Source organism: Monodelphis domestica, chromosome 4, assembly GCF_027887165.1.
Source record: "Monodelphis domestica isolate mMonDom1 chromosome 4, mMonDom1.pri, whole genome shotgun sequence".
Taxonomy (NCBI): Eukaryota; Metazoa; Chordata; class Mammalia; order Didelphimorphia; family Didelphidae; genus Monodelphis; species Monodelphis domestica.
In genome coordinates, this window is record NC_077230.1 from 273028925 (window position 1) to 273052463 (window position 23539).

Consider the following 23539-nt stretch of genomic DNA (forward strand, 5'->3'; position numbering starts at 1 on the left):
TCACCGGATAACTTTAATAATATCTGAGGTCACTATCTATCTGGTTTCCTTCAGAGCTTCTCCACTAGAAGTCATTGTACTGAAGAGTCTAACAATAACTAATAACTCAAACTTGTAGAAGTTTGAGATTTATAAAAAGCTTTCATCTCACACAAAAAACTGTGAGGTAGTAGTGCACAGTATTGTTATCACTATTTTAAGATGAAAAAAATGAGTTTTGGAGAGATGAAATGATTTACTCATGGTTGCACAACTAATTAATGCTGATGTCAGGAACTTGGATCTCTTTATTCAAATCCAGCACTCATAGTACCATGCCTATCTATCCTATCGTTCCATGACCCCTAGAAAGTCTCCAGTGCAGCAAGTGATTTGGATTTTAATCTTTCATAGACTCACAAAATCATAGATTTAAAATGGAAAGGAACCTACAGATCAGCTAGTCCAAATCCCTTATTTTATGAATAATGAAACCTAAAGGCTCAGAGCATTTTGCTCACATCACAAAGCTAGTAAGTGGCGGAGATAAAATTTGAACTTGGGTTCATTCATTTTGATCATATCCCACAGGAGACGTCTGTCCATTTTGTAGGATGGGTCCCACTTTCTGAGAGAGGAGCTGAGCTAGGGGGCATACGTCATTCACTCTGACCATAGCCATGAAGAAGATGGAGAGAGGTGAGTCTGGCAGATTAAGAAATTCTTGAGCCAGTGTTGTGGGTGATTAGAAATCAAGAGGTTTTGTTCAGATCCAGGACAAGAAAACTGCTGCTGAAATCTGGGAGGCAAAAAGAAAGGAAAGTCAGTGCTTTGGAGCCAGTGAAGAGGCTTGTTGTATCTTTCTGTTTCAGTGCTACTGGAGCAATAATATCTAATGACCTGAGTACTTCTGTCTCTCTGCTGCCAGCTGCCTTCCAGCCCTTGGGAAGTTAGCTGACCTGAGGAGAAGCCAAGGGTGGCTAATGAGTCATTAAGAGTCTTTATCAAATTAGGATTATAATCCATCTCAACGTACAGAGGAAAATGTTGCAAATTATCTACTTTCTTAATTGCAACTCAAAGATTTGGCAGGAAATTATCATGAGAGATAATGTCTAGAAGCTGACAGATTGCACTGATGTGTGTCTAAGCCCTTAGAACTGTAATAGCTAGAGAATTTGAACACAAGTGCACCAGCCCCACCACACACACACACACACACACACACACACACACACACACACACACACACACACACTCATAGTTGCACCTATGCTTGAGCATATGGTAGTAGAAAAAGCACTGATTTGGGAGGTCAAATCTGGGTTCAGATCCTGTTTCTACCTCCTTCCTTTGTGACTTTGAGTGAGTCACTTAATCGCCCTGTGCCTCAATTTCTGTATAATGAGGTTAAATTAAATGGCCCTTGAGGTCTCTTCCAGCTCTAGATCTATGATGCTATCATTATATAGCACTGGTACCTTCCCTTCCATTGTACATGCATGTACTTTGCCTATTAAATCATTGTTTGTTTTTTAACCCAGATCTCTGATTTCATTGGTTTGGGGGATTCCCCGTGAGAAACTTCCACTACCAAGACAGAGTAGTTCCTTTTCTACAGTTTCCAATCTTAGACAGCTGCATGGGTGCAAAGAGATGGCTTACCCAGGGTCACACAACCAGTACGTGTCAGAGATGAGACTTCAACCCAAATCTACCTGAGCCCAAGGCTTGTCCTCCACTTATTGCTCCATGCTGCCTCTATCAAATTAAGATAAGAATATTAAGTACCTAATATATGCAGAGTGTCTCAGATCTTCTTTTATTAAGATGAAATGCAGCAAGTAGTGTGACACACTATTAGATTCTGAAGGCTGGGGAAATAGTTAATGATAAAAGATTATATGGGGCACCTAGATAGCACAGAGGATACAGCACCAGATCTGAAGTTCAGAGGACCCGAGTTCAGATCTAGCCTTAGACATTTCCCACTTGTGTGACCTTGGGTAAGTAACACAACCCCATTTACCTAGCCCTTATCACTCTTCTGCCTTTGAACCAATACCCAGCATTGATTCCAAGATGGAAGGTAAAGGTTTAAAAAATACATAGAGGAATGAATATGGTATAATAATCTTTACTTCTGCTGTTTATTAGTTGTGTAACATTGGGCCCATCACTTGAACTCACTGGGCCTTCTGGTCTATGAAAAGAAAGAGCTGGAGGGAAAATGCTATCTAAATTCTCTTCCAGCTTTTCCCAAATTCTTTTAATATTATAAGTGCATACATACATAGGTTTACATTCTAAAGAGATCAAGGAAAGAGGAAAAAGACTCATATATATATATATATGTATATATATATACATATATATACATATATATATATATATTTATGGCAGTCTCTCTGTAATGGCAAAGAACTAGAAACTAAGTAAGTACTTATTAATTGGTGAATATATGAAGAAATTATGAATGTAATAGGATGCTTTGTGACATAGGAAGTGATGAAAGGGATAGCCTCAGTGAAACCTTTCAAGACTTATATGAATGAGGGGCAGTTAGGTAGCACAATGGACAGAGCACTAGGCCTGGAGTCAAGAGGACCTGGATTCAAATCTGGCCTCAAACATTTCCTAGCTGTGTGACCCAGGGCAAGTCACTTAACCCCAAATGCCTAGCCTTTGCCTTTCTGTCTTAGACTTGATTTTAAGACAGGCAGAAGGTAAGAGTCTTTAAAAAACCCAAACTTAAATGAACTGCTACAAAATGAAGTAAGCAGAACCAAAAGAACAATCTAAATTATAAACAAAGTTATAAAGACAACTTTGAAAGACTTAAGAACTTCAATCACTGGAATGATTAGTCATGACTCCAGAGGAACAGTGATGAAGCAAGCTGCCCAACTAAAGAAGAGAGGCCTCTTTTAGGACCAAGTATAGATTAATATACATGCTTTCTGAAAATAGCCAGGGTAGGAATTTGTTTTGCTTGACTATGTATTATAAAGGTTTTCTTTATCTTTTTGAATGTAGGGGAAGTGAGAGGAGGGGAAATCGATATTTGTTAATTGAAAAAAAATTAAATTTATATTTTAAAATTCTATAAGTATAGTAATATATTAAAAATAATAGATAAGTTTAGAAGGGGTGTAGAATAAAGGAGTGATCAATTAGTTAGATAGAGTTAATCAGAGAAGAAGGGTAGAAAAAGTGAGTTTTAAGGTGGGTTTAGAGTTTATTACTGTAGCTTTTTGGGGGGGTGTATGGGGTGCTCAGGGAGGGGTAGTATCTCTGGTATGGAGGGCTTGTCGTGCCCTCCTAAGGCAGCTCTCCAGCCTCTGACCCCCACCTGACACCCAGCTCTCACTTGTGGCTCCCAGTAGCTGCTAGCATGCAGCAGCAGCCACACCCCGGGCAACGGCTTCGACAGGCCGGCCAAACCTTGTGAGGGTAGCCATCGGGTCATTGACCCCTGGTGAACCCGAGCTTTCCTCACCCAGCATGTGAAGACTGCTTCGGCTGAACAAACGGAAGAAACTAATAAGAAGGTTCAACGGCTGAGAGGGCGACGCAGCAAAGCACTGTGGAGTGCTTAGGGCGTGTTGGAGCACAAAAGACAACACGGCCATCCAATGCAGCTGAGGAAGTCTCCAGACATAACAATTTTTCATGCCACTGGACCCAGGCTTCCAACGCCGAGACAGTGGGACTGTCTCTGTGCATCGGCTTTTCCACTTAAATCTCCTTCACACACAAGTATCTTTGTGCACACTCATCTATCCTAACCCCGTCCACCCTCTTCAAGACCTGCGGTAATGGGGGAGTGGCGACGCAACAGGTGGAGGTGACCACTGGCAGTTGTAGTCACGATCCTGCACTTAGGCGGCCCACAGACCAGTGGTCGCTCGGCCCTGTGGGCAGCAGGGACATTTGGCAGCATCCTGGGCGACTGAGCAGCCCTCTCTAGGACAGCACTGCTCACCCTAATCAAGGGAGGGGACTAGAAAAGGTGTCCCAAACATTGCCTGCCCTACAAACACCCGGTCAGCACACCACGGCTGGTGGGTCATCCCTTTAAGCGGTCGTAATCAAAGAAAAAATACAAAGAAACTCCTACTAGAAGCATGGAACATCAGGACATTACTTGATAGAGAGAATACCCCAAGACCTGAGAGAAGAACAGCTCTAATCGGTAAAGAACTGATGCGATATAACATCGACATCGCAGTCTTAAGCGAAACACGCTTACCAGAAGAGGGATCACTCAGCGAACCCACCACTGGATACACCTTCTTCTGGAAAGGTAGAGACTCAAATGAAGACAGAATCCACGGTGTTGGCCTGGCCATCAAGACCAGTTTGCTCAAACAGCTGCCAGACTTTCCTGTGGGCATCAGCGAGAGGCTCATGAAGATTCGTTTGCCTCTCAGCAAAGACCGGTATGCCACAATCATCAGCGCATATGCCCCAACACTGACCAGCACAGAGGAGACCATTGAGCAGTTCTACTCTGACCTGAGTGCCGTCCTGCACTCAGTGCCCACAAATGACAAGCTGATATTACTGGGAGACTTCAACGCCCACGTTGGCCAGGACCATGAAAGATGGAAAGGAGTGCTCGGCAAACACGGCGTGGGCAAAATGAACAGCAACGGCCTACTGCTACTCAGCAAATGCTCAGAGTTCGAACTCACCATCACGAACACTGTGTTCAGAATGGCGAACAAATATAAAACAAGGTGGATGCACCCACAATCAAAACAGTGGCATCTCATTGACTACATCATTGTATGCCGGGGAGACATCCAGTATGTAAAGATCACCAGAGCCATGAGAGGAGTTGAATGCTGGACAGACCACCAATTGGTTAGAGCGACTCTTCAAATGCGCATTGCGCCTCGCCATCCAAAATGTACCCAGACAGTTCGCGCATTTTACAACGTGAGTCGTCTTAGAGATCCATCTTATTTGCAAACATTCCAGTCCTTCCTGGACGACAAACTGCCAAGGGACCACTCACTGGAAGCTCAACCGAGAAATGGAACCAGTTCAGAGACGCAGTGAAGGAAACATCAAAGACAGTCCTAGGCCCAAAACAACACAACCACCAGGACTGGTTCAACGAGAACAACACTGCTATTGAAGACCTATTGAGCAAAAAGAACAAAGCCTTTATGGAGGTGGCAAAATAACCCAAACTCTGCTCCTAAAAAGGACAGATTCAAGTCTCTCCAAGCCACGGCACAGCGTGAGATCAGGAAGATGAAAGACCGATGGTGGGAAAAAAGGCAGAAAATCCAGCATTTTGCTGATACAAAAAACTACAAACAATTTTTCAGTGCCCTCAAGACTATCTATGGACCATTAAAACCCACCACCACTCCCTTGCTATCCTCTGATGGTGACACTCTCATAAAAGATAAAAAAGGCATCAGCAACAGGTGGAAAGAACACTTCAGTCAGCTTCTCAACCGACCCTCTTCAGTCGACCAAAGCGCCCTTGACCAGATCCCCCAAACTTGGCGTCCCTCCTTCAAGAGAGGAAGTCCAAAAAGCCATTAAACAAATGAGTACAGGCAAGGCACCCGGTAAAGAAGGGATCCCAACTGAGGTGTACAAGGCCTTAAATGGAAAGGTGCTCCAGGCATTCCACATAGTGCTGACCAGCATATGAGAAGAGGAAGACATGCCCCCAGAACTCAGAGATGCCTCTATAGTAGCCTTATACAAGAACAAAGGCTCACGAGCAGCCTGTGACAACTACAGAGGCATCTCACTACTCTCCACTGCTGGAAAGATCCTCGCCTGTGTTATACTCAACAGACTCCTGTCATCTGTTTCAGAGCAGAACCTGCCTGAATCACAATGTGGCTTCAGACTAGATCGCAGCACCATTGACATGGTCTTCATGGTGAGGCAAATGCAGGAAAAATGCCTTTAGCAGAATCTGAGACTCTACATTGTCTTCATAGACCTGACAAAGGCATGCGACACAGTGAACAGGGACGCATTGTGGGTGATCCTCAGCAAGCTCAGTTGCCCAGCAAAATTCGTCAAACTGATCCAACTCTTTCATGTCGACATGACAGGGGAAGTCCTATCTGGTGGAGAGACTTCAGATCGCTTCAACATCTCCAATGGCGTGAAACAAGGCTGTGTCCTCGCTCCGGTACTATTCAACCTATTTTTCACCCAGATATTACGACATGCTGTGATGGATCTAGACCTGGGCATCTACATAAAATACCGAATGGATGGCTCACTATTTGACCTTCGCCGCCTGACTGCAAAAACAAAAACAACAGAGAGACTCATCCTGGAAGCTCTCTTCACAGATGACTGTGCTCTCATGGCCCACCAAGAAAATCATCTCCAAACCATTGTAGACAGGTTCTCCACCGCAACAAAACTATTTGGCCTGACTATCAGCCTCAGCAAAACAGAGGTGCTATTCCAACCTGCACCAGGGAGGCCAACGAACCAGCCGTGCATTACAATCAACAGCACACAGCTTTCTAACGTCAACACTTTCAAGTACCTGGGCAGCACCATCGCCAACGACGGGTCCCTAGACCACAAGATCAATGCCAGGATCCAAAAGGCCAGCCAGGCACTCGGGCGGCTGCTCTGCAAAGTCCTCCAACACAGAGGTGTAAGCACTGTGATGAAGCTCAAAGTGTACAATGCAGTGGTCCTCAGCTCGCTCCTGTACGGCTGTGAGACATGGACACTGTACCGGAAGCACATGAAACAGCTGGAGCAATTCCACCAACGCTCCCTCCGGTCAATCATGAGGATCCGATGGCAGGACCGAATCACCAACCAGGAAGTCCTCGACAGAGCCAACTCCACCAGCATCGAAGTCATGGTCCTCAGAACCCAGCTACGATGGTCTGGACACGTCATCCGCATGGACCCCCAGCGAATACCAAGACAGGTATTCTATGGTGAACTGTCAGCTGGACTCCGGAAACAAGGCCGACCAAAGAAAAGATTCAAGGATCAGCTAAAGTCCAACTTGAAGTGGGCTGGCATTACACCAAAGCAACTAGAACTCGCTGCCTCTGACAGAAGCAGCTGCGAGCCCACATTCACCAGGCCGCCGCCACCTTTGAAGATGAGCGACGTCGACGTCCTGCCGTTGCGTGTGAATGCCGACACCAGGCCACAACCACACCTCCCGTAACAACTGGCGTCCCAGGCCCCATGTGCCACACACTCTGCGCCTCAGTCTTTGGACTCCAAAGCCACATTAGGGTACACCGTAGATGAAACTGCACAAAGACAATAGTCATACTCGATCACCGAGAGACTACCACTATACTATACTATATACTGTAGCTTTAACCCTGGGTGGAGCTAGGTAAGGGGATGAATAGTAAAGGAATGGAAATAGTCATTCTATATCTATCAAACTCAGACAAACAATGCTATGCTGTAAAACAACACATAGCCAAAGCCTTTGCAATAATAGATGGATCTTGGTTCCAGACCAATAGACTCAGGCTAACCCTTTGGTTTCCTTCAGAATTCATTTCAGGCATTATTCCTTACATAAGGTCTTTCAAGAGCCTTACAACTGCTAATATTCCCTTCCTCCATCCCATCTCCTGCAAGAATTATTTTATATATACTTTTGTATATACTTTTATATGTACATGTTGACTCCAACATAAGCTCTTTGAGGACAGTGACTATATATTTTTTGTCTTTGTAGCCTCTGTGCCTGGAGTAAGTATTTAAATTCTTATTGATTGATTAATTTTCATTTCATAACCAGAAATTTAGGACTCATTTTTTGACTTTTCCAAATTTTTGTTGGATTTGGGTAGGACATGGGTGGAGATGATGGTGGGAAATGTGATAACAAAGAGGCTGATTGGGAAGATTCTCTACTTGTAGCATGAAAAATGGAGTCCAGGAAAAGATCTGTCCTTTCCTCTCCTCTCTTCTGTGCTTTGAACATCCAAAAACAGTACTTTATGGTTGATACTCTCTAGGGAAATATATTCTAGAAATATATTCTAGAGAAGAAAGGATTGAGAAAGATCTCAAACTATCACTACGTAGCCAAAACAAACCATGAATGACCTCTTTAGGTCAGCTACTCCCAGCCCTGTTCCCCAAGCTAAGAAAGAACAACTCTTGGAATGAGATCTGGCCTGCAGACTTTCATAAGTCTACATATACTTGCTTCCCTGTGCCTTGAAGTCCAGCTTCTAGAGTGATAAAGGCTGGGCCAAGAACCCAGCTATGCAGAATCTTTAGCCATAGAGGGGTGGGGGATATGAGTGTTGAAGCCACAAGTGTCAAAGAGGTTTCTTCTTTGGAGACTATTAGGGATTGGTACACAAGGTATGGTGAGGGGTGCATGGTAACTTTCAGAATGGTAGGGTTGATAAGGGTGATGATGCTGTATGTGGTGGGAATGGTGTTAATGAGAAAGTTGGTAGTAGTATTTGTAGTGGTAAGGACTGTGGTACAAGGGATAGTAGTAATAAGAATAATAAGGATGTGAAAATAGGAAGTGTATGTGGAAAATAGGAGGAAGGAATAATGATGTTGAGAATGGTAGTAATGGGAATAGTAAGGATTCAGGGAATGATCGAGAGAAGATTGGAAATGATAGGGTGAACAGAAATGGTGATTGTGGAACAATTTCTCTTAAGACAGATCAAACATCACTTTCTACTTGAAGCCTTTCCTAAGCCCTCCAACTAAAGATCAATTCTCTTAAAACTACCTTGTATTCATTTTGTTTATATAGGTTGTCCCAAAAGTCTTAAGACTTTTAAGATTTCTGGGGCATCCTATATTATGAAAATATCTACATATACCTGTTAAAATGTAAGCACCTCAATGGCAAGGACCATTTCACTTTAGTTTTTGTATCCCAAGAACCTAGGACTAGTACTTAGAACATAGTAAAATGTTTAATAAATACTTGTTGATTGATTGATTGACTGACTGATGGTGTTGTCTTCACTTGTTATCAATATGACTTTTATACAATTTGGAGAAACTTAACTCCACCTCATTTTAACCAGAGTTGTATCTCCAATATATATTCCCCAAAGGATTCTAGGAAATAACTCAAAGGGATTGTGAGATTCCTCTCAAATGTTACAGCACAGGAACCCTCACTAGTATGTTTCTCACTATAATCATCAATTGATAACAAATTGCCAAATAGCTTTTAGAAAAGGGTATTTACTACAGATGTACAGTTGGTAAAATATAGCCTAACAAAAGTCTGACATTTTCCAACAAGTAAGAATGGAGTCCAGGGTAAAGTGGGTTCAAGTTCAGAGAGGACATATGGTAAAAGAGTAATGTGAGTCCTGGAAGTCCTTCTTCTAGAACCTGTAAGATGTTCCCCTTAGGTATGTTTAGTTTTTCTTCTGATCTCTTTGTAGAACTTTGAATTTACATCCAATTTGTCCTTGGTTCTCAATGCAGACACTACTTTCAAAACATCTAAGGATGCTGCTATGGCACTGATGGGAAGATAAGACTACCTGACCACTAAAGGTAATGATGTGTGTGTGTGTGGGTGGGTGGTGGTGGCAAGGAAATGAGACCTTTCACATTTAGTCTAAAGTCCATGATCTACAATCATTTTTTTTTTATCTACGATCAGTTGTTTGATTGAGACATATTCTCACCTAGTTAGGGAGTTGGGGCATTTGATAGTTTACTTTAAATGGAGTGGAGGTGATTTGATTACACAAACAGTAGAGGAGGCATCAGTCTTATTGCTATGGTGCTGGCAGACTCCATTTAGCTGTAAATAGATTTTCAGCAACAGTACTATGAAGTATGAGTAAGCCATTGAAACACCTCAATAGCTCTTCTCATTCACTGTGTAATTGATTGATTGATTGTGATGGGGACAGATTTAGGTGACTGGAAAGGAATAGGAGGTGGTGGGGAGAAAAGTGAGTCAAAGAGAGAGAATGATGAAAAAGAAATGTTTTTTAGATCTGAACATAGTTTCTGCCAAGACAGAAATTAAACCAAGTAGAGACACAGCCTCGATACTTTCTTTTGTCAGGTATCGTGGTGAAACACTTGAATATGTCAGAGAAGTGGCTTGTTTTGAAAATTCACAGGATAAACATTTTATTTCTCTTTCCAAACACTTACCAAAGATGCCCTATGTCCTTCTCTTGCTTTCCTTTCCTTTCTTTTCTTTTTCTTTTTCTTTTTTCTTTTTTTCATTCTTTCAAACTATCTCTGAAACTTCATAGCCCCTGCCAGAATGATATGAAGGAAGGCGCATTGCAGAATTATTCCAATTGCTTTCATTCAGTCTTTCTCTCCTCTCTGAAAAAGCTCTGCTGGTGTAAGAGGGCCACCTTCCTTTACTGTTTCTCTTTTTGAGCTGATCTGAAGAAGAAATCTGGAGCAAGGCAGAGACAGGAGGAAACTCCTTCTCTCTTGTGTGCAATAATATATGTATTTGTAGGAAAGTTATAGGCAATTAGCAGTATGCATTTTTTAGGTGGGGGTAGTGTAATGTGTGTGTGTGTGTGTGTGTGTGTGTGTGTGTGTGTGTGTGTGTGTGTGTGTGCTAATTAGGGGAAGATGTGAAGGACTGGAGTTACTTGAGACATTTCCTGCACTATAAGAGAGAAGGGATTTTTATACATGTCCTTGTCATTATATTGTTCTTCTATTTTGGAGAAGCTCAAAGCATGTTAGAGACATGACCCAATTAAGTCCCCACAGTATAGCTAGAGGACAGGTGTCTCTCATGTTGTAAGATTGATAGACTGAGAGTTTTTTTCTCAATATTAGCCAGAGATAGAGTCGCACGGGAGATTTGTGCATCCTGATTTCTAGCTTAGAGCATTGTCCTAGAGCTATGGTTGTACAAGAAATTTAAGCTTCTGCTACTCATTCTCATTACTCTCTCTCCATGGAAATTTTCCCAAAGGGAAAAATTAAGATACAAACCAGGGACACATGAACCCTCATGCCCTTAATCAGGGAGAAGTCTCCCTCTTTAGCCTTGGCTCCCTTGCCCATCAATAGCCCCAGCTGCTACTAGAGAGATAGATGAAAAGTCTCGGTGGGGAGGGCTGTCTCCTACTTTCCCATTTTCATTCCCATTTTCTACATTCTCACCTCTCCCTGCTTGTCAAGTACCCTCTGTAAACAATTGTTCATAAGTCTAGTCTCTGCCCTTCAAGAGCTTTTAATTTAAATCAAAATTATGGATCTAAGCTATAACCAAAAGGGCATAAAGTGACCTGTCCCTCCTCTAGACTCCTAGCATTCCCAATTTGTACCACTCATTTTTCAATTAATCATCTACTGCCTGTGACAGTTCTTGTATTTGTGTGTTTATTCTAATTTAACTCTGACATTGCTATTTAACTTTTTGGTGTAAATGTCATTTTATCAGCTAGATTGTAAGCTCCTTTTTAACAAGGATTGGAACTTGTATTCCTTTGTATCTCCTACAAGATCCAAGAAACTTTGATATAAACAGTAGAATAAAAATCCTGAACAATAAATAGGATAATTGCATTCCAAATAATGATCCTTTACTTTTTGTAACATAAAAATGCATTTATGTAAGATAACATATAATTTTACTCACTTAAAAGATACCAGTGACAGTTTTAAAGGAAGACCAATAAATAGCAGTTTGTGGTCCCTGGGTTTCACATGTCGAGAAAGACTTGGACATCAAACTTGATTTCAGAAAATGAGTGATGTGACATGTGTGAATCATTAATGCCTGGCTGGTGTCTGTATTTAGGATTTACAACTGACTCACAGATACCTTTCTAATGGGGTTAAGTATTTACATTCAGTGCCATTCTCCTTTTTGACTGGAGGATATGGCAACTCTGAAGTAGTGGTTAAAAGTGAAAACCTTTCATGGACAAAAGCCAATAAATATTCTCTCACTTTAAACATGAACTTGAGGGTTTCTTATAGGGTTTGACCTTGCACTTCTCTGACAGAATTAAGAAACTTAAATGCTGCATATTTTTTTTAAAAAGGTAAAGTGCACTCCTTTATTACTATTATCTCTAATAATCACACCATTACTTATAATGCAAGCTGGTTCTCTGACCTGAAGATCAGGGCCTGGGAGATATCCCCATAATAATGTTCTAAGAGTTCCAGACAAGGAGAAGTCAGGTCTCCAATAGGAAGCAATGAAAAGTCTTGCTGAGAAGGGAAGAGTGTTGTCAGCTGTAACTCATTGGAGAACCAAACTGTAGGGTAATAAGTGTGTTTTGGGGTGGTAAGATAAAACCTTCAATTTTCTTCTGTGATCCACAGAAAACTGATTTTCCTTATTCTTGGATGCTGTAGGGGATTGATGTTGGTGGAAGAATGGAAAAGGCCTAGGAAGCTATTCATTTAAAAGTCCAGCTCTTGGTTTCCTGGGTGATTTTCTGTTAAGATGCTGTGCTGTAGATTAAGCTTAGTTAGCTAAATTTCATTTTCAGCATTCCCCGCTCATATAGGCATTGTTCCTGGGTGGAGCTGTTCACAGACTGGAGGGGTACCTAGTACTAGTGCCTGTGGTTTAGATGATAATATACCCGACTCCAGGCTTCTGACTTGATCCAGAAACAGGGAAATCTTGGGATCACAAAGTGAAATAAGCTTTATAAGCCTTCTGTTGCTTGTCTGTACCTATACTGGAGAGACTGCTACATTAGAAAAGTGCATGTGCACATTCATGTACACATAGGTTGTATGTGTGCATTTACCTGTCTCTATAACAGATATGAGGAGGGGCCAAATTCCTCTTTATTGTTGAAGACTTCCTGTGAGACCCAGAATGAAACAGCCAGCCAATGGCAACACTCCTTATCATCTGAACTCAAATAGTTTACTGAAGACTTTTTTTTATAATGAAAATAGCAGTAGCTGATGAACAGACTTGGCATACATTTGCAAAGAGCTGAATCATCCGCTAAGTCTCCAAAAGCTTTTATGTATCTCCCTGCTGCTCCTCCCACCCCCCCACCCCAGGGTGAAATTATATCTTCACCCTCCCCCAAAAAAGAAATTCTAAGAGTCAGAATAACTAACCAGAGCATCACCCAAACACCTTTTCTGGGACTGGGGTAATGAGAATTATTCAAATGTAATCATAAAAATTAGGCCAGGCAAGAAAGAATGAAGGATGGGAAGGATTTCTAGTCAGCGCTAAATTTTGTGATTTTCCGTGCAGTTCTTTTCCTAGGGTCCCAGGAAAAATTAAAAACCAAAAAACCAACCAAACAAAAAAAACCCAACTGCCCAATTCCCTCCGAGGTTTCGTAAAGCTCTGCCTCAACTTTTTCTTCCAAGAATCCAAGGTGCAGGAGGAGGGACAGAAAGAGGGGTGTAGGAGGTAGTAAATTGCAAACGAGATGCTTGGAGATCCTTAGGCTCCTTAATTCACCTAGATCTCCCATAACCTGCAAAATATTATGTTTTTTTTTCTGACACTGCCCTACCTTCTTGGTAGAGGCAGGAAGGAGCAAGCAATAGTCAGTCTGGTCTCCGAAAAGCTTCCAGTAGAGGGAGACACCCTGGCGGCTCCTCTTATTTGGATGCTGCTGGGGCCTGGAGAGGGTGGGGGTGATGGGAGGTGGGAAGAGAAGGGGGAGTGGGGATAGGGGAGGTGTGTGTGAAGGGGGGGGGGGAACAGGGGGCGGGTCCCTGTGCTGCTGACGTCCAGAGCAGTGCTGGGAAGTATAGGCTGTGTTGTCACGCCGGTGTCAGTCTGATGAAGATTGGCATCAGGTAAGCTGTCATTCATTTCCATGTCAGAGACGCTTTTGCAGGCGGCGGCTGCTGCTGCTGCTGCGGGCGGCTGCCTCAGAGCGCGTGTGTTTTATTCCAGTCCCCAAGCCAGAGTATTATTCATTGCGACAGGGCAAGGAGGAGAGAGGGAGAGAGGGAGGAAGCAGGGAGGAGAGAGCGAAGCAGGCAGCAGGGAGGAGGGAAGCAGGGAGCGGGGAAGGGAGAGACAAGGAGAGCGTGGAGAGAGAAAAGCAGGGGGAAGGACTGAGACAAGCTAGACAACGCAGAACCGTGGCGAGGCTGCGGGGGAAAGGAGGTGGCTAGGAACCGCGCTCCCTGCACAGTGCAGCGGGTCGGGCTAAGCTCGCCTTTGGGGCACCGCAGCAGCGGCTACTGCCTCAACCTCGGCTGCTCGGGGCAGCTTGCCCCCCGTATGCATTGTCCCGGGGTTCGAGGAGCCTGGAGGGGTGGGTGGAGCGTCACTTTAAAGACAACTGGGGGGGGGGGAGGGCGGCGGGCTGGCATTTTAGAGCAAAGGGCCGGGAGTTGAGGATCCGGGGCTTTGGGGGATTGTGTTGAACAACTGGGAACCGTGGTTGAGTCTGGGGAACCGGGTGGAGGAGGCTCCGGGTTCAGCATTTCTTGTCGCGGTCCGGCCCTGCACTGGCGTTCTCCGAGCTTGGGGGAGCGTCTCGGGCCGGCGTTTACTCGCTCAACCAGGCGGGGTTTCGCTTCGGCAGCTCGACTAGGAGAAGATCCGGGCCAGGTTCTCGGAGTGTAGCAGCCCGAGGTGTTTCGGGGTTGGAACTAGGAGCAGGGGAAGAACCGAAGGGGGTAGAGGTCTGTGTGTCAGGGTCAAGAAATAGAGGTGGGGGTAGGGGAGGGAAGAAGGGCTATGTGTGCGTGAGACCAGGGGATCGGCGATATATAGGGGCAAGAAAACTAGACTCTAAGGAGCGGGAGAGCCCTGGATCGGGGAGAAGCGGGAATCCGTGAGGGTGAAAGCTCCCGGCGAATTACTAGCGGATTCTCTGTAGGGGAAGGAGGGTCCGCACTCCTGTGGGGGAGGGAAGACTGGTGGCCAGTACCTTAGTGGCCTCGGGGGACTGAGGTTGGATACTATTGGAGAAGGATGGGGGGGGTGCCCCAGGGGGCAGCAGTGGGGAGGAGGGTGATGAGTCCCTTTCCAAACCACTGCGCAAAGTTTGTGCTCCCTCTGGGCTAGGCGAAGCAACCTCCCACTCCCTGCAGAGATGGGAGCCGAACTGGCCAGTCCTTCTCCGAGGGGTGCAGCAGCCGAGACTGAAGGTGGTTCGTTTTCCTTCACAGACAGGGGGAAGATCAGGATTGGAAGTTGCGGTTTAGAGACACCTCGGATAAAGAATTAGTGTTGTAGGACCAAGATAGGGTAATTGTAGAACCGAGGCTGAATATGAGATTAAGGTTAAAAGGCTACGATCTCATTGAGATTGAAATGGTGGGACCAGGCCAAAGTTGGAGGTTGGGGTAGGAAATGGAAGATTGAAACTGCAAATGAGATTGGAATTGGAAGTCTGGAGTCGAATTTAGGTTTAAGTCCTCGACCCGATTTCGAATCGAAGTCGGAGGAGGATTTGGTCAGCATTTAAGAGGAAATAGCATCAAGGCTGATTTTGGGTTTGAGACTATCATTGAGTTTCATTGCCCTTCCGGGTAGGTATAATCTGAGACTATAGCTGAGGCTCCTTGGCATTCTGCGGGGTGGATAGAAAAAGCATTTCTGTGTAACGATGAAAGTAGTTGCTTGCGCCCCATAGCTGATGAATCTATGTTTCTGGTTGTTCTTCGACCTGATCTCGGGTCCACGCAGCATCCTCGAATTGGGCAAAGGAGATTTGGGGATTTACGGATTCAGGAGTCAGGGCGAGAAATTCTCAGACTTTGGGAAAGCAGACTGGAATTAGCCTAGCTCTAGGGCCCTGGATTGGGAAGAGTTTTAAGCGAATTAGAAGAGGCAGTCTTGCCCCTCACCGCTCCGGGGCAGATCCTGGGGCACTGGCGCTGCTGGCCTGACCAAGTCCCTGAAAGAGCTTTTCTGTGTACGCAGCGACTGGATTTGGGGTCAGCTTTAGGATTTATTAGAGGCATTGGCTGCTTTGGGAGCCTGGGCTAGGGCTATAATGGTTGTAGTTGGGCGTGCAAACATGCGTTTGGGATGCAGGATTTGTGATCCAGAGGTTTGATTGGGTTGCAGGGCTAATTCCGAAGCTGCGGTTGAGATATTGGGCTGTGAATCTGAATGGGGATACTAGAAGCTAGAAGCTTTCTTCTCCATAATTGTTCCTCTCCCCCACCGCAGCCATCCTTCTGTGAGCTCTGTTCTCAAAGGGCAGGTTTTCTTCTACCGTCATCACTCCCCTCTCCTCCTCGTGTGCCTCGTGTGCAAAGTGATAATCCTGAGCTACTCTGTTTTGGGTGGGAGGGCTGGTCAAACCCCACTCTGTTACTCCACTGCTTCAACAATTCAATCCAACGAAAATCTATGGAGTCTCCTATTGAGGCACTGCCGGGCTTTACTGTTGACTTTTTCTAATTTCATATTTTCCAGTTGACCGAATTCAAGAAAGCTTCGATTTGGGGACAAGTTTAGAACACTTAAAGTTAGCTTTCTAAATCTTTGAAATAATAGTCTTTGAGCTGTCCGTCTTGTCGAATTGGGAATCAGATTCGGCCCTCAGGACCTTTGGATGGGGGAAGTCTCAATAGTTGCCCCAATTCCATCCTCCTCCCCTCTTCTCCCTGTAGAACCCTAGGGTGAGGGGCCTCACCGATTAAGTCCATCAGTTCAGATGGAGGGAAAGATGAATCCTAAAGTATGTGCGTGCGAGGTGGTGACATGAAATAGCCTTCGAAATAGGCAAACTCCAAAATCTGTCTCTCCCTTCGTTTCCAAACCAGTCCGAGAGCTCGGCAGGCAGCCTAGGGATCAATGAGTAGAAGCAGGAGGCAGGGCTAGACACGGGGGGGGGGGGGGGGGGGGGGGGGGGGGCTCTCTCTCCTGTTGTTTTCCTGGCCTGGAATGTGTATGCGTCCCCTCCTGCAGAGAGGGGCACTAGGGGGAGGGAGACATGACCCCAGGAGGGTCCCTAGTCACTGTTTATCCATTGTGCTCGAGAAAGGAATGCAAGGGGAGAGAAAGAAAGTTTGCTTCAGAATAGGGGGCAGAGGGTTAAAGGAGATCAGCCCAACCACCGCTCAGCAGTAAAATGCATCGTGCAAATTGCACTGAAGTGTACCCAACTTGAGCCTGGCTGTTTTATGATCCTTTCTGAGAGTTTACTGCTCTCTGCTTTTAAGTCTATAGATTGCTTTAAGTTAATGAAAGTGCTGCTTTGAAAGGGGGCTTTTATTGTATTGCAGTGGCAGCGTCCAGTGCCTACCTTTTACCCTCCCAAAATGTTTCTTTTTAACAAGAGGGAGCTTACTGGAACTTCGAAATGGAAAGAGATTAAAGGGGGAGCAAAGGGGAGGGGGAGGAGGAGAGAACTCCAGTGGACATCTGGGAGAATAGAATAAAAGTCAGTTTTTAAGTGAAAAAGAAGACTTGCCAGTGATTTTTCAGTCCTCTTTTATGTCCCTCTGTAGACATAAGGGACTTCCTGAAGATATTTTAAAATGATAGTTGGGGGTTGTTTTTTCCAAGAGTAGTTGTTGTATTGCCTGACCTTCTTCCAGTTCAAACAATATTGCTAAATATTTCAGAGGGTCCCCTAAAACACTGACTTGGTGGGGAGTAGGAATTGGGGAGGGAAACTCATCAATCTGGGAAGGTGGATATGTGAAAAATGACATGCAAGAAAAACAGGGAAAGACTATGGTAGACTGACTTTGAGCTATTTTTCCTTTTTTTTTTTCTGTTTAGCTGGCACAAAAGGCGAGATTACAAGTTTTTTGACTAGGTCCTAACACAGAAACTGCAGCCGGCTGGGCTGTGGCTTTGACCGCATGTCATAACCATTTAAACTGTGGTTACTCGTTTAAAGCTCAAAGCTTCTCCAAGCTGGGTTTCATTAACTCTACACCAGTTGCCTGGAAGTTCAGTAGCAATAAATTGTATAAACACATTTGAAGTAAGTTAGTGATGAAATAAGGAGAATTACTGTCTTGCGAATGGAGAATCCTGAATTCATGAAGTTCTAACTTAACTGGAAACATACCTCTCCCTTGGCCTTGATGTTTATGGGTGTGCCAGATTGTATGTTAACATTTTTTTCTACAGTGTCCATCTTCAACCTGGTGCTGTAACTCATTAGAGACCAATGCATGCCTAGAACACTGAATTATCCATACTAAAGAGTCCCCTCACAACTTAATTTATGAGCAAAAACAAATGGATCAAGTTGGTTTCCTCACTCAGTATGAATGAAATACACAAAGTAAACAGTCACAGAACAAGGACAAATTAGATTTTTAAAAATGCTTGTGGTTTAATAATACAAAGTTGTTAGCAGTCAAGTATGCTTTATTAAAAAAGCAACCTATAAAACGTATAGGTTTCCAACATGTTTCTAGATATCCCAGATATTTGTGGAACCCTCACCTCCATTTTTTTGAAAACTGGTCCCCAATTTATTTGTCATTTATTAATCTAGTGCATATATATGTGTTTGTATACACACACACACATATATATATATGAAATTGAGGAGGGTGAGAAGTACTTTTTTGAGCTTCGCTGTTTCTTAGGCTGTGCCTCACAAGGACGGCTGTGCTGTAAGATATATATATATATATATATATATATATATATATATATATATATGTATATAAATGTGTGATGCAATTGTTAAAAGTGAAGATGGAGGAGATGTGAAGAAAAGTGTCTGGATCAAATGAAATTCAGAGCAAACTATGGGGAAGGCACAATTTAAAGGAAGGAGAAAAAAGGAAGAAAAATGGAAGAAGTTTTGGAAAATAAAATCCTCAGAAGCTGCTGCTAGCTCTGTATTTTGGCAAAACATGCTATGGTTTATACAAACACTTCATTTGAAATCCGTGACTTATTGAAGATTGAATTATATTGAAAAGCTGACTTTTTAGGGAGGAGCTAAAATCACATTCTCTCTGGCCAAGTTGTATTGCCAAATCATGTTGCAACTGGGATCTACTAACTTAATTAAAACAAATATTTGGTAAGATTTGGGGGGTTTGCGAAGGAAGTATAGGGAATGGAGGTGATCAGATGGGACAGGCTGGCAGTATGTGAAAAATGAGCTTTGTTCAAAATGAAAGTGTGGGAATGGGAGCTCTGAGCTTCCTATCTCTTACAGGCTGCATTATTCTGGGCCTCAGGTTTTTTCATCTGAAAAGTGGGATGAACTCCATATACCTACCTCACAGGGTTGTTGTGAGGACTTGCTAATAAATATGGAAGGAATGCTTTGTCCCCAGACACAGCACTGTACCCCATACTAACTAATAAAGGAAATGGGAGCAAGTATCTGAGTGGACCAGCTATGTTAATTGGTATGTGTGTTTTCCTTCTGGGATTGGCCAAGCTTCCTTCCCCATGACCTTAAGGAGTTTTTTTATACTTTGAAAAAGGAACTGAAATGCTTTCCTTTCCATCCCAGAATTTGAAAGCCACTAGCAGACTATCAAAGGGGGCAATTAAGGAAGAGCTGAGATGCCAATTCCCCTGGTTCCCATTGTACCTGGTACAACAAAAGGAAAACTGAAGTTAGGATTGCCACTTACTACTTCTGTGACCTTGAACTAGTCATGTCACTTCTCCAGAACCTCAGCTTTCTCATCTGTAAAATGAATAGACTAGATTTCTGAAATCTCTTCTAGCTCTAAAAATATGTTCTTGTTCCTGATCTATTCTCCCTTTAATATTGCCACATGCTCAATTAACACATCATCCAACTTGTTTTCAGAGAACCAAAGGCTCTCCTATTCCAGGGGTCCTTAACCTGAACATGTTCTTAAAAAAATATTTTGATAACCATATCTCAATATAATTGATTTTTTTTTGAAATCCTATATATTTTATTTAATGCTTTTAAAAACATTATCCTGAGAAGAAGTCCACAGACTTTTCCAGACTGTCAAAGGGATCCATGGCTCAAAAAAAAAAGGTTAAGAATACATAGAATCTAATCTGAAATTCCTAATGCTCCTTTGAAAAATCTAAACTAGCCTATGTGTCACTTTGGATGGGATACTGGGCTGGAGAGGGATCTGTTCCTGGAACCTCTTTTAGGAGGCATTTATGCTGACAAATAAAGAAGATTCTTGGCCAGAATATCTGAGCAATCACCTGGGTTTATTAAAATAATCCATGGAATCAGATTAGAAATGCCTTTTTTTTAAAGCTCCTGCAAATCGATTACTACATAAAGCATTCTGAATTAGGGAAGAATATCCCCTGTGGAACTATTGTAGTTCTTAATTCTTTCTTTGGCCTTCACATCTTTCAGAGAGAGGGGGAAAGATTTCCCATGTGCTTTCCCAACCTTCTTGTCTTCATTTTTGTCTCCATTTTGAAAAGTTGTGAGAAAGGAGGAGCACAGCCTAGTTTGTTGGAGAAACTCAAATAATTTTGGAGGACATGGTACTTCTACTGGAATTTTTCTGGCTTTCCAGAATCTCCATGAGTTAGGAGAACCCAAAGAGCCAGCAAACAGGGCCTGGGAAGAGTTTGTTGCAAACGTGTTGTCTTCTGGGGGATCTGGTGTTTGGCTTGGATGCTGCACAGCAGGGCTGGCTTGCCTGGGTTTCTAATTACAAGAAGGACGTTTCTGCTAAGACCCATCTCACTAAAAACACATCCCTGTGTGTAATCAGAAACCCTAAACCGGGCAGGATATTTTAAAACTGAAGCAATGAAGATTAGATTAAGTCTCCACCAAACAGCTCCATTCTGGTATTATTTTTGGCTGGAATGTGGGGAAAAGCAGCTGGCCCCGGCGCCCTGACCAGACTCGAGAGGGTTCGGATGGGGCCCGATTGGGTGATAGTAGTAACGGTTAGTTTTGCTATTTAATATTAACATGGTTAGTTGCAACACAGCTCAGCAGATGCAGTGCCAGTGACCAATGTCAGAGGAAGGCCCTGCCTGTGCCAAATCCAGGTCACTGGGAACAGGGGGTAAAAATCAGTGGGTCACTGTGCAATGGGAATGCTTTGTTACCTATCTCAGTAGTATCTTTTCTCCTTCCAAATACCCCTAGCTCCAATCACACTCCACCCAGCCTCCCCCATCTCATTTCTGGAAAATCCCTTCCATCAGTCAACTTTCCATCTGGAAATGGACTTCCCTTGAGGACTATCATAATTTTTCAGGTGACCTGTGAGGGGAACTTGAGCCTACTTTCACTTTTCTGGGTGTGGCAAGAGAGCAATAGTGGCCAGCAGCCTTCAAACTTTACCTTTTGGTATTATGCCACATTGTATATCCTCATTGGTGGAGTTTGCCTCACTGCCAAAGTCCCTTCCAGTTTAGATGCTGTGATTCTGCTAAACCTGCTCTAGGTCATCCTAGATGATACTTGGGTTATTATTCATCCAGATTCTTTGCTTCTCTTCTTTGGGGCTCACAGCTCTGGTATGGTCCTTCCCCAGTTCACTACTATCATCAAAAGTTGAACAAGGTGCTACAGTGAAGAAACAAGAAGAAAGTCTTAAGTGGGCAAACTAGACCTACACACACTCTCTATTGGCTATGGAGCTTGAAGGAACCATAGGAATCGTTCAATCCAATCCTCTTTTTGCAGATGAGGAAACTGCGGGCTAAAATGATTTGCTCAGGGTCATACAAGTAGTAAGTGACAAACCCAGGACTGAAACCTAGGGCCTTTGATGACAGATTCAGTGCTTTTTTTTATATGAAAAAGTCATAAATTCACTTAGAGCAAGTGCAAACCAATAGCATCAAGTTTCTAAACCAGTGGCAAAGTTGGTACAGAGTAATGGAGTAACCATAATTGAATGGGTTTCATCAGAATGAGCTGTCTGGAGTCAAGTCAACATGCACTTATTAAATAGAGTGCCTTTGTAGTGGCCACTATGCTAAACATTGGAGGTAGGCTTTGAACTGTTGTGAAGGAAGAGCATGGTACTATGGTCAGATAGAAGAGGGGGAAAAAATTAAAAGTAAAATGAGCCTTTTGTGCTACTTAGGATTACCAGAGTTTGATAGGGGAGCAAAATGAAATAAAAGCGTATTTTTGTTAAACTAAAATTAACTTCACTTTGTTTCTCTTTTCCCCTAAAAAATGTAACAATTGCAGAAGAGTAAAGAACATTGATTTTAGATCCAGAAGACTTGGTTCCTTCCCTTAATGGTTGTTTGAACATGGCAAGTCACTTAATCTTTCACCCTCATTTTTCTCATCTACAAAATGAAATGGAAAAATATTTATTGGGAGCTTGGTATATGCCAAGCACTGTGCTATGTATGCACTGGGATTACAAATGGAAAATAGAGATAGTCTCAGTTCCCATTCTAATTGGGGGAGACAAGAGATGATGGGTGCTATGAGAAAAGTGCTTTATAATCCTCATGTAGCCAGTAAATATAAGATGTTATCTTATAGGTCCTATAGTATGTGACATTTCCTTCCTTGAGGTCTTGTTACTAAGCAGAGTTTACTTAGCACAGTGCCTGGCACCTAGATACTTAATAAATGCTAGTTAACTGCCTGTTCCTTTTGCAATTGAAGATATATTGGAAAAATCAAATTCTTGGTAAGCAATCCATACCGGTTTCTAAATGAGAGCAACCCTCAGTTTTCCCAGGGCCATCCCCATCCCCTCTTGGCCTTTGCTACCACTTCCCTTTTGTAGAAGTTAAGTACACAGGACAAAAGCTATTGGCAATACTCCTGGCTGCTCCTCATCATCAAAGGACACTGTGAAGAGAAATTGATATCAGCATAGTTGCTACATGACATAATAAAAAATACTTTGGAACTAGAGTCAAGGCACATGGGTTCTAGTCCTGGATCAGACATTTCTGAGCTTTGTGACTATAGATTTCATTAAATTTAGAGGTGCAATTCCTCCAACTGTAAAATGGAACTAATAATCCCAGCACTGCCTATTTCACAGGATTGCTATGAGAAAAATCCTCTGTAAACTTGAAAATTCTTTACACCTATGAGCAATTTTTCAATAATAACAAATGAGTGATATTGATGTTAGATGTCACCTTGTTTGTAAAATACGGTAGTTGGATAGATAGATATCTAAGGTCCCCATCAATTCTCAATTTCCATAATTTTAACCTACAAGTTCAATCTTTGCATAAACATGTATTTACCCAAGCAGGGGAGCCCCTATCAAAGCCATTGTAATTCATGGACTCTTATGAGAAGGGGTAGTAGTTGGGATGAGAAGAAAGGTGGCATTCAACTTTGAAAGTCTCTTCTTCCTACCTCAGCGTAGAGGGTTTCACTGCAGAGATCCTAAGGTCCGGCAACCAAGGGCCCTTCAGGAGTATTCCTCAAAGCAGGCCTAAATACACTTAAAAAATAATAAAGATGGACATTCCCTCAGCTTTGTATGGTTCAAACAATAACACTGAAAACAGTTTATATTTTCATATCACTTTAAGGTTTATAATAACCCTATAAGGTTAATACAAGTATTAATATACCCTTTTTGTAGACAGAAAATCAGAGGTTCAGTGATGTTCAGAGACTAACTAGCCCAAGGTTCTATTTTAATAGGTGGCAGAGCTGGAACTCAAACACAGGTTCTCTGACTCCTAAACCAGTGTCCTTTTGTTAAGTGACAAAAGTCTCAGAGA

General features: G+C 43.1%; 1 protein-coding gene across 8 annotated transcripts in view; it reads left to right on the top strand.

Annotated features, from left to right (window-relative positions):
- Positions 1-23539, top strand: part of PKNOX2 (PBX/knotted 1 homeobox 2) — a 429286-nt gene that overhangs the window by 48965 nt on the left and 356782 nt on the right. For 5 of the 8 annotated variants that reach the window (XM_056794566.1, XM_056794563.1, XM_056794569.1 and 2 more), the window contains exon 1: positions 13640-13746. The gene's annotated coding sequence lies outside the window, so the exon portion shown is untranslated. Of the gene's footprint in view, positions 1-570; positions 679-9441; positions 9514-13639; positions 13747-14917; positions 15055-23539 lie in introns of those variants that run through there. The other 3 variants (XM_056794565.1, XM_056794564.1, XM_056794567.1) reach the window with 3 other exon arrangements.